This window comes from Bison bison, unplaced genomic scaffold (assembly GCF_000754665.1).
Source record: "Bison bison bison isolate TAMUID 2011002044 unplaced genomic scaffold, Bison_UMD1.0 scf7180017864304, whole genome shotgun sequence".
NCBI lineage: Eukaryota > Metazoa > Chordata > Mammalia > Artiodactyla > Bovidae > Bison > Bison bison.
The window spans coordinates 2,904,737-2,916,987 of record NW_011494876.1 but is presented as its reverse complement, the minus strand read 5'-3'; the positions used below and the strand labels follow the sequence as shown (position 1 = coordinate 2,916,987).

The following is a 12,251-nucleotide window of genomic DNA, read 5'->3' as shown; positions in this document are numbered from 1 at the left end:
CAACATTAAAAAAAAATAATAAAAGATCTATGCTCCCATCTACTCTTAAAAGAAATGAGGGGGCTTCCAAGTTAAGATGCAGTTTAAGATGAGTCATTGAAGAATAAACCTGAAAAGAATCCAAACAGGAAAGACCAAAGGAGTTTCAGCATCTGAAACTGATCAGCTTACATATTTAGATGACAAATTGCAGTGCTTCCATCAGGTTATAGGCATCTGTAGCAAAGATAGAACCATTGTGGACAACATGAACATGTGTCTTGACCATGGCGAAGCAGAAACGGGAGCTTCTAGAAGGATGTGGTAGTTCTGTTAAGGTGTTTAGAAGAACATAAGACTGGATAGCTATGCAGTCTCAACCTTCAAAACAGGCCCTTAAAATTTTTCCGGCCCAAAGCTGAAAGGCCAGTAGTGCAGAGGTATCTTTCAGTGATCATCACAGTCATCACCAAGGATGTTATTCTCTGTGGAATGTCTGGAAAGTGCCAGAGAAGAGAGAAGCAGGACTTTCCTAGATGGTGATCAGCAGCTGGCAGGGGTGGGATATGAGGAGGTGAGAGGAGAAAGTAGAGAGAAAACATATCTGACAGAAATGCTAAAGGAGCTTGTTAGTCCATAATTGTTTATTGAGCTTCTACTGTGTGCAGGATTGTCCCTGAGGAGGAAAAGAGAGCAATAGGAGGTGATTTTCACAGACTACTATTCTGATGAAGAATAAAATACAATAGGATTGTTACTGTTCAGTTGCTAAGTCATGTCTGACTCTCTGCAACCCCATGGACTGCAGCACGCCAGGCTCCTCTGTCCTCCACTATCTCCCGGAGTTTTCTCAAATTCGTGTCCATTGAGTTGGTGATGCCATCCAACCATCTCATTCTCTGCCGTGCTCTTCTCCTTTTGCCTTCAGTCTTTCTCAGCATCAGGGTCTTTTCTAATGAATCAACTCTTTGCATTTGGTGGCCAAAGTATTGGAGCTTTAGCTTCAGCATCAGCTCTTCCAATGAATATTCAGGGTTGATTTCCTTTAGGGTTGACTTGTTTGATCTTCTTGCAGTCCAAGGGACTCTCAAGAGTCTTCTCTAGCACCACAATTGAAAAGCATTAATTCTTTGGTGCTCAACCTTCTTTATGGCCCAACTCTCTATACTGAACTGTGTTGGCAAAGTAATGTCTCTGCTTTTTAATTCAGTCTAGGTTTGTCATAGCTTTTCTTCCAAGGAGCAAGTGTGTTTTAGTTTTTGGCCGCAGTCACTGTCTGCAGTGGTTTTGGAGCCCAAGAAAATAAAATCTCACTACTTCCACTTTTTCCCCTTCTGTTTGCCATGAGGTGATGGGACTAGATGCCATGACCTTATTTGTAATGTTGAGTTTCAAGCTTTTTCACTCTCCTCTTTGACCCTCATTAAAAGGCTCTTTAGCTCCTTCTTGCTTTCTGCCATCAGAGTGGTACATACAATAGGGCACCAGGAAGCCAATGACAAGGGGTTAAAGAAGTATCGGACTCGGGTCTGCAGGGGTCAGATGTGTGGAGGAATGAAATGTACCAGGTAAAACTATGAGAAACTATTAGATTCATGACCAGTCGCAAAGGGCTTACCTTTTCAGTACCAGCTGACTGTAGGCCCCAAAATCCATTCAGCAAGTATTAATGGAGTGCCTGCTTACATGCAGTGCTCTTCTGGGCACGGAGTATTAATTAGTAAATAAAAGGAACACAAGCCCCTGCCATTGTGCCACTGGAACAGATAACAGGTAGCAAATATAATAAGTAAATACAGTGATCTGCCTTCTATTTTAATAAAACCACTCTGGCCACTCTATGTATTCAGTTAGGGTATACAGAGCAAGGGTAAAAACAGTGAGAGCAGTTAAAACTGTGGTTACTGGAATAACCCAGACCCATCAAAATGTTAAGAAAATGGAAAACCTAACCTTAATGAATTTTTTTGATTGTTTTCAAAGTCAGCAATGTAAGAAAAGAATTTGAGTCAGCCTAAATAAGTCTGTGGGATTCTGCCATGTGCTGACACTTGCTGCTTTGGGTATAGAAGTGATAAAGGAAGTAAGAGAAAGGTGAGGACTTCGGGACAAGGCTAGCTTGGGAAAGGTTAGAGTGGATTTGAACCTCACATGAAAGCTTGATTTTGATTATCGCATGAAGCTGAACAAAGGGAAAAAATAATGGCGTGCAACTAGTCACAGAAGTAAAAAGGTGGAAAGAACCCGAACGTCCGTCAACTGATGAATGGATCAGTAAATGATGATATATCCACACACAGTGAAATTTTATTCAGCCGTAAAGTAGAAGTTACAGATATGTGCTCCAACCTGGGTGAACCTTGAACCGTATGCTAACTGAAAGAAGTCAGACACAAGAGGTCACATACCGCATTGTTTCAACATTGTGAAATATCCAAAATAGGCATATCTATTGAGAAAGAAAACATGCGGTTTCTAGGGGCTGGGGGAGGGATGGGAGAGGGGGAGTGACCACTTAATGGGTACAGGGTTTCCTTTCAGGGTGATGACATGTTCTAGACAAGGCTGTGAGTATGATTGCATCACATTGTGAGTGCACTCAGTGTCACTAAGTTGTACATTTAAAATGGTTAAAATGGTGAATTTTATGTTATGTGAATATTACCTCAATTTTTTTAAAAAAAGGATGGCATGTGGAAAAGTATTTGAAGGATATGTGTTTTACATCTTGTCTAGCTAGAGTGGAGTCTTTGTAAGGGGGTGTGACAGATGATAAAGCTAGAAGAAAAAAAAAAAGGATGTTGAGTCAGATAGTGAAAGTTGTTGACTGCCAGGCCAGCAGTTTAGATTCTCTTCTGTTGGCAGCTGTAAAACCCAGCAGGGTCCGCTCCACAAGTTCTTAAGAAAGAAACTGAAGCAAGGTTGGTGCTTTGGGAATTGCAGCCTCTGGGTTGCAAAGTAAAGCAAGCAGTCCCTGGCTTTATCAGTCTAGGATATTTCTGCTCACCTCATGGAATTTTATGATACTCTCATGGAAGTCTTAAACAAAATTAATTTAGAATTTCCTAATCTTTAAAAAAAGCATTCTTATTATAGTTCCTGATTATGAATGTTTGCTATTAAAAAATATTAGGTAACTATGTGAGGCGACTGATATGTCAGCTAACCTTGATTGTGGTAATTGTTTGGAGATATATGTGTGCATGCTTAGTCACTGTTGTGTCCAACTCTTTGTGGCCCCCTAGACTGTAGCCCGCCAGGCTCCTCTGCCCACGTCATTTCCCAGGCAAGGACACTGGAGTCGGGGGCTACCTCCTACTCCAAGGGATCTTCCCAACCCAGGGATAGAACCTGCGTTTCTGTGTCTCCTACTTTGGCAGGCAGGTGAATTCTTTACCACTGGCACCCTCAGTGAAGCTCTATGTATCCATATCTGTGGATCTTTCTCAAGTATCTCAAATCTTCACATTGTACACCTTAAACATACATAATCCTTTGTGTCAATTATATTTCAGTAAAGCTGGGAAAAATGTAAACATTATATAAACCCCAATAAAAAGCCCCTTTAATTACATTCCTTCCCTCTCTACTACCTGTAAGTCTAGAGTTATCTACTGTTTTCTATACATAGATTTGTTGTTGTTATATTTATTTTCACAAAAGTGGCACATATTATGCATAGTATTTTGTATATCCCTTAAAAATATTTATATCTTGGCTGTCTTTCTACTTCTTTCTTTTGGATTGCTATATTACATGCTAGACCTCCATTTGTAAAGACAACAACAAAAAAATGAAAAGCAAATGCCATTTACCTCTTATTACAAAGAAAATGCAGTGTCATAAAATGTAAAAGTGACCAACACGATGAGCTCTTACTATTTGCCAGGCATTCTTCTAACCATATTAATTTGCTAACTCCTTGTAACAACCTGATGATGTAGATATGGTTTGATCCTCCTTTTGCAGAGAAGTTAACTGAGGCACAGACAAAATGTGTCCTATTACATTTTGGTAACAGGTCAATGGATTGTCAGTGGCAGAAACGGGCTCCAAGACCAGCCTCAGCTCCAACTTGTTCAACTCCATCTTGTTATGAGGACCTTGTGGTCAATGGTATGAGATCATAGAGATTTTTCAAGAGAAGTCAATCTGAAATTTTGTGTGAAATTTTCCAAATTTTAAGGTTGGCTTTAAAAAATAGCTTTATTGAGATGTAATTTAAATGCTGCAGATTTACCATTTGAATCGTTTTTAATACATTGACAGTGTTGCACAGACAGCACCTCTATATAGGTCTAAAATTATTTCATCAGTCCCAAAGGAGACATTGTTTCCATAAAGCAGTCACTTTCCATCCTTCTCTCTTCTCTCTAACCAGATCCTGGAAGCCGCTCATCTGCTTTGTTTCTGTGGATTTACCTGTTTTGGATATTTCACATGAATGAAATCATGCAATATGTGACTTTTTGTGTCTGGCTTCTTTTACTTTGCGTGTTTTTGAGGTTTATCTGTATTGCAGCATTTATCAGTATCTCATTCCTTTTAATGGGTGAATACTACTCTATTGTGTGGCTGTACCGCATGTATTTAGGCATTCTGCAGTTGGTGGACACCTGGTTGCTTCCACCTTTTGGCTTTGTGAAAAATGCCCTTATGAACCTTGGTGTACAGGTATCTCTTTGAGTCCCTGCTTTCAGTTCTTTGAGTGAACATCTAGAAGTGGAATTGCTGGATCATATTGTAATCCTTCGTTTAACCTTTTAAAGGACTGTCAAACTGTTTTCCACAGGGGCTGCACCGGTTTACTTTCCCATCCACAATCTACGCTGATTCCTCCACATCCTCACCAACACTTGTCATTTGCTGTTTTGTTTGTCTTTATTTCCTTAGTGGCTATCCTAGAGGGTGTGGTGTGAGATCTCATTATAACTTTCGTTTGTATTTATCTTACGACAAAAGATGTTGAGGATCTTTACACGTGCTTATTGGTCATTTGTATTATCTTGTGTGGAGAAATGTCTATTGAGAACTTTTTGAATTGTGAAAATTGGATTATTTGTCCTTTTTAGTTTTAGATGTAAGAGTTCTTTATACATTCTACATACAAGTCCCTTATCAGGTAAAGGATTTACAAAAATTTTCTCCATTCTCTGGGTTCTTTTCAGTTCCTTCAAGGTGTCCTTTGAAGCACAAAAGTTTCATGATTTCAATGAAGTCCAGTTTATCTGTTTGGCCTTGTTTTGTAAGAAATACTTAGTAAGTTGGATTGCAGCCTTCTAACCATCCACTTGTGACTGCAGCTGCGCTGCCCCTTTCCCCAGAAACCGATGGGGAAAAATGTTCTGTGAAAATACCTGTTCTCTGGAGTGAAGACAAGAAGCTCTGGAAAGTGGCAAAGTCGAGTCTCACCAGTGGTGGTTTTGTTCTGGTTTACCTTTTCTGCTCCTGAGGTTCCTTCACTTTGAGCAGTTGGGTGGAGAGGAGGATGCAATAGAAAGTGGAGAGCAGGATCAAGGTCTATGTGTCCTGCAGATATTATGCTGGTCAGAAGCATAAAACTGGTTAAAATAAAAGGTTGAAACTTTGCCTTAAGTCATAGATGGTGCCATTTAAAATCAAAGTTGCCATGAGAATGAAGTAATTGTGTCTTTCTGGGAAAAAGGGTTTAGGGACCATGAAATCTAGAGAGTCATTTGGGTTCAGGTCTCTCCCTTTGTATAAGAAAATATTTGTGTGGGTTGGGGATTGAAGATAGGGACCTGTATTCATTTGCAGCCATTCATTCACATGTTAGTGAAATGTAGTTAAATCTGCATGCTCTCTCTCTCTACCAAGGAAAAGAAGGTTTTATGTTAGAGGTGGAAAGGTTCCACAAAGGACCTTTGTGGAACAGTCTGTCTTTGGGGAACCCAGATGGGTTCCTGAATCCATGTACACGAAGGGTGTGGCAGTTAGGGGAGTTGTGTTTGCTGGATCTATGTCTTTGCTTAGGGCTGGAACTTTGCTGCAGAGAAAGGGAGAAAAGAGCTGTGTTATTCCTTCCTGCTTGTGCTATTACACTTTCAGTTAGTCCTAGAGTTCAGCCCTAAGGCATTTTGCTGACCAGCTTGGGGACCTGGCCACCATACATCTTACAGTTTGTGAGGAGGTGGTTTCCATGTTCCAAATGACACTCTTATGTTGGGAATGCAAACTGTTAATCCATGGGAGACTAAACATATATTTCATTGCCACCATGATTTCAGGACATATACTACCCTTAACCTCGGTCCAGGAGGTCCAGTTTAGATTTAGAGGTGTATGAGATCCTGTGAGCTTAGTGTGAGAGATCAGGAAAGATTTTGTTAAGGAAACAGAACGTGAAGGGGGGATGTGACTGTAGGATTTTAGCCAAAGGAGAGTAGTTTTATAGATGGTGTGATCCATGTGAACAAAGACTTGAGAGCTGGGATGTGGAGGGGGAGCATACTCAATACTATGATTTGGTCATTTTGGCCAGACTGTAGGGTACCTGCAAGAGGGAACACTGTAGATGTGGCAGAGCTGGGCCTGGGGCCAACTGTGAAGGACCTGAAGTGCTATGAAAGGAGTGGTTATGAGTTGAGGAATCGGTGCTGAGCCCCTGAAAGTGTTGAAGCAAAGACTGACATAACTGACGCCATGCTTTACCCTGCAAGAATGATGACAGCATAGCATGGCTAGAGTAGAATTGGGGCTTTCTATGTGACAGACGAGGTGCTAGCAATAATAGCTGTAGAGTAGGGTGTGGTGTATGTGTGCTCAGTCGTGTCTGACTCTTTGCGACCCTATGGATTGCAGCCGCCAGGTTCCTCTGTCCTTGGAATTTTCTAGGCAAGAATACTGGAGTGGGTTGCCATTTCCTTCTTCAGGATCCAACTCACGTCTTTAGCATTGGCAGGCAGATTCTTTACCTCTGTGCCATCTGGGAAGCCTGTAGGGTAGGGTACTTTTGTACTGATAACTTTCTTAATACTCCTCATAAAGTAGATGCTCTTGTTTTACATCATTTTATAAATGAGGAAACAGGCCAAGAGAAGTTCAACTTTCCCCAGGGTTATACAGTAAATAAGTGGTAGAGCTGGGATTCAGCTTGGGCGTATTGGCTGTAGAACACATCCTCTTAACTGCTGGGCCCAAAAGATGGTGATAGTTGACTGTCTTCAGTGACAGCTGATTGGTACAAAGGTGACATGGGGAATTATTTTTAACAGTGGGTTTACTCTTTGCATTTTATTGCATCTGAGGCAGTGTGCTAGGACTATGACTATACAGTCAGCCTCTTTTTATAGCTAAACATTAGTCCAGTTTTTCCATTCCATTTCTATAACTTAATCCTTTTCCTCTATTTTTAAAAGAACTCTTTAACCTTAAGGCTCTAAATAAAGATTTTAAATGAAATTTGTGAATCATTTAAAATTACAGGCTAGTATCAAATTCCTAGAAACATTTGGGTGTTATTCAGTTTAAAGTTATGTGTTAATACCTTCTCTATGTGTATTGTTAAATTTTCTCTCTTTCAAAGCAGTTTACTATTATTGATGGATGATTCTTTGGGAGAACTTGTACGAGCTACACTCGTATGATTAAGAAAACAGACCAAAAATTTAAAGCTTTGCACTTTTGGGCAAATGACATAGTCTATAGAATGACTACACATACAGGTTAAGTCTTTTATATATAATTTTGAGTTGGTTATTTTTGGCTGTGCTGAGTTTTGTTGCTGCGGGCAGGCTTTCTCTAGTTGTGACGAGCTGGGGCTACTCCCTTGTTGTGGAGCCTGGGCTGTAGGGCACATGGGCTTCAGCAGTTGTGGCTCGAGAGCATGGGTTCTGTAATTGTGAGGCGTAGGCTTAGGTATTCTGCAGCATGTGGGATCTTCACAGACCAGGGATGGAACCAGTGTCACCTGCGTTGAGAGGCAGATTTCTAATCACTAGACCACTGGAGAAGCCAAGGTTACGTCTTTAAAAAGATAATTACCTTCATCTTTAAGTCTCCACTTTTTCAACTGTCTTTATTATTCCTAATTTTGCACTTGATTTTCAGCAGTTCCAGCCACTGAGCTGATGAATTCAATTTTTTCCACTGTTCTCCCCCTACTGGAATACTCATGTATCCATAACAGGCCAGAAGGTATTTCATTAGAGGGAGCACAGTTAAGGAGAGGCCTGGCCTGGACATACCCCTTATGCAGAAGAGAGCCCTGGCTCTGTCTGGAGAAGAAAAAAGGAAAGAAAGGTGGTCAGAGAAGGGAGAAAGGCTGTAAACAAAGGCACAGCCAATTTCAGGAGGAAAGAAACCCATGGCAACACATTCCTAATTCAGTAGTTCCGAGTTTCTTGTTACTCAAATGATTGCAGTCCTTTGGGGTTGATGATGGAGAATCTCTGTTATCAACCCTGTAATTTGCACACATAAATATACTGTAGTTGCTAGTTTTCAGGTTTATTAAAATGTTGTATTGGGACTAGTGGTTCTTTCCAAACAAAAAGATTGGTCATGTGGGGTCTTGCATCTTAGAAAAGTTGTAGACAGTTTCAGCCATTTTACGTTAAACTGGATTTAAAGATTGTTCTGTTGTTTCGTTTTGCATTTAGTGATGCCTTTGGCCTTTGAACAAAGCATTTTACAAGTGAATCTGCTGTGCAGAGAATCGTTTTTGTAAAGAGAGACCTTGTTACCCTTGGCACCTACTGGGAACGTCCCTAAATTTGGATGGTGAAGTAAGGCCACCTTTTAAATACATCCCTGGAAGGGATGAAATGCTCAAAACTTGGCAGCATTTCACTTCTGACGGCCTAGTTCTTAAGCCACATACAGTCTAATTGGTGGTGACAGCTTTTTCCATAAGAGCATTTTGATGAATTAAAAAAACTTCTCCTACTTCTCATGTCCTCAGAGAAATTACTGTGTTGTGTTCAACCCGGTGCCTAACAGCGCCTGATACGTGGTAGGTAAGCAGAACCTGTTTGATGAGTTGAATCTTCATTACTCAAACCTTATAAAACCTATCATTTATCTGTGCAGACAGATACTGAAGATCTTCAGAACTGAAAGAGCATCAGAAGTATACTGGTAGAACTGATTGATAGCATACAAGGAACACTGTTATATGGAAATAATAATAAATGAATGTAAATTGTACTGCTTATGGTTTTACATATTTTTTTGGGTGCAGAAGAGGGGTGTTTAGGTAAGAAGTCATCAGGTTATCCTTATTATCAAACCAAGTTTTTGAATTTCTGTTGTAATCTTGGTTATAGGGAGTGTCTTTGATATAAGAACACTTGTTAAATGTTGCCTAAATTTGAGTTTCAGAACACTGTACTTTTCTCAGTTAGCACTTTTGGCTTTTGTTGGTTACTCATTCAAACTATTGGGAAACCCAAACCAACTCTGGATATCAGAAACTGCGTGTTCTAGAAGGAGTTAGGACTTTTCATGGGTGAAGAGGATCTGGTAAAAGGCACTGGCTGCAGGGAAAGAGAGATGGCTAGAAATTGCCTGTCATTCTCTTGGTGCTCACATCTTCAACTTGGTAATGCAGTTCTCAGATAAGAATTTATCTGAATTGCTCAATGTGATATAAGATACCTGTTTATAGTATTTGTTTTGTCTTTTTTTGTGCTTTCCATGTATCTTTTCATGCAGTGCTCAGAAGGAACCTGGCTTTATCTCTGTTTTACAGGTTAGGAAACTGATGGTCCAAGTAGGTTAGGCGACTGGCTTACATTACATAGTTTGTAAGTGAAGAGCCACTATATGAACTCAGAAAAAATTCATAGGGACTGGCTCCAGAGCCCTCCCTCATTTTCCTCATCTGTAAACAGTAATACAACTCCTGCCTTACACAGTTGTGAATATTAATAGAGATAATGCAAACCTCCAACAATGCTTGGCACCTAGTAGGTACCCAATAATTGATAGCTGCTATTAGTAACCATTTCTCTTAATAACTATCATAATGCTAAGAGGATATTTAGTATTTTTTTATTTTAAGCCCTGTTGTGTTTTCTTTATTGAACTAGTCAAAAAGAGGGGGAGGTATGAAACTGGAATAAAGAAGGAAGTTGAAGTATTACAAATTGCCATATTGACCCTCATTACCTTGAAGTCATATTAGTGAATCTTGAAGTATTTTCACATGTAAAAAGGGGGAAAGCGAGCAGTATCTTGAAGCAGGGCTGTCCTTCACTCTTCCCCTTATTTTTATTTTCATCCTGTACTCTCAGAGATCAGAAGGGCTGAACTCAATAGGCAAACTCTCTTTGGAACCTACATACCTGGGTGGCCCCAAGCTTTTCTTTTTAATGGCATCTCCAAATGCCATAAAATTCAAATTTTTGTTTTTCTTAAATGTAGAATATTGCAAAATACAAAATAATCCATAAATTGTGTGCTTTAGTCGCATAAAATCATTAAGTTAGGTGTTTTTTAAATGTATTTCTGTAATTCTACAGATTTTTCAGTCATTTGGATGAATGAAAAACTGAAGGTCTACATTGGTGACATGAAGATTGAGGGCCTTTGTTACAAGTTAGGTACTGAACTACTAAGGAAATTATGTTTTACCTACGCATTTTTTCTCACTGATCTTCTTCTGTTGGAAATTAAAACTTTAGAAATGATTTTTTATACTACCAATCATTTCTACTATTTTTGGTTATTCTTTTTTTTTTTTTTTCCTCTGCTTCTTAGATAAGGTCAGGAAGCATCCATAACTTCACTTTTGGGAACTTTTGTTTGCATGTCATCCAGGAAAAAATTTAGACTTATTTCTAAACATTTAAAAAATAAATTCACATACATATGTAATTTAAAATTTTTTTTCCACTAAAGCCCTTAAATTTTGAACCTAAAATAAGCACTTTCCGCAGGAGCCCTGGGTTAAGTTTAGGATGCAATAACGTTTCATTATTTTTTACTCTTCTTTAAATATCTTTATATTTCTGAGGGTTGAACTTTGTTTCTTTTACAGATAAGTTGGCCACCTCTGTAACATCAGATGATCCAGATTAAGAAAAAAAAAAACATGAACAATAATTTTAAAAAATGAATAAGCCTGCTTTTTCCCCATCTAAAGAAAGCCTCTCTAAGCAGCTATGACACGCGTGCCTCAGGAGTGCGGATATTACTGCTATGTGAAACATGCTGATTAAAATCATTGTTTCTGTCTCAGGCTGCAGATTTTTCACATCAGTTTGAAGGAACAGTAATGCTAAGAACACTTAATTAAAAGCGCTTGATGTGGTCTGCTACTGTTTCAAGTACTTCAGGTGCTTTAGTTCATTAAATAGCCGTTTATTTTACCATCTTTACCCATCACTTGAGCAAAAGCTTTACGCGCAATGTGTGTATTGCGGAAGGGTGCTAAGTTTTGTGGGCCAGTGCTTGAGTGAACAATATCTAACAGAAAACAGTATTTTCTAGGAATGCTGTACATTCACCTAAGCCCTAGCTTCTCGCCCTGCCCAGGCAAAGAAATTATAAAGAGGGAGGGAGAGACCAACAGCTTGAATTAAAACTAATTAGACTTGGGGGTGGTGGGGTGGTGAGGAGGAGATGGGGGTGGTAGTGAATGAATCACTTCCAGGAGCATTGGAAAGGGAAATACAGAAATTTGGAGTCGTGTCTCTAAAACATGTAAACGGATTCGCCTCGGTCTCTCTCTCCTCCACTGCATCTTACACTGGTTTCATGGTCTCCTCTTTGCTGATCGAGCTCAAGTAACCCGGGAGCACGCGCTGATCTCCCGTGGTGGGCTTCGGGCCGACACCTGGGACAGCACCTGGCCTGCATTTTCTCGCCTGCCAGTGGTTTCCTCCGCGCTAGGCGTCCGCTCAGCGGCGGCTTCCCATTCATGCTTTTGACAGCCGCGCGGCCGCTCGCGAGCTGAGAGCGAAGAGCTCCTTGAACCCGCCCCTGCTCTCCGGATCGGACCCGGGCGGGAAGGCCCGACAGCTACGCCGCCCGCTGGTGCCCCGGGGCCGGCCGGCCGGCTGGTTCCTCCATAGGTGGCTGCGTTTCCGACTTCGCCCTGGCTCCACTCCGGGGGCTTGACGTGCAAACTTCGCCCGAGCGAGCTGAGAGGGAGGGACCGGCAAGGGGGAGGAGGCGGCGGGAGGCGCCTCCGCTTAAGGGAGCCGGCCGGGCGCCGCCGCTCGGACGGACGCGCGGACGGAAGGAAGGAGCGGGGCCGCCGGGCCCGGCCCAGGGATGCGAGCGGCCTCAGGGTGGGCAGCCTGGGG

General features: G+C 41.0%; 1 long non-coding RNA gene across 1 annotated transcript in view; it reads left to right on the top strand.

Annotated features, from left to right (window-relative positions):
- Nucleotides 1-11,254, top strand: part of LOC104997063 — a 12,238-nt gene extending 984 nt beyond the window's left edge. The window contains exon 2 of the long non-coding RNA XR_826286.1: nt 10,982-11,254. This is a non-coding gene — a long non-coding RNA (uncharacterized LOC104997063). The remainder of the gene's footprint in view (nt 1-10,981) is intronic.
- Nucleotides 11,255-12,251: the final 997 nt, after the last annotated feature.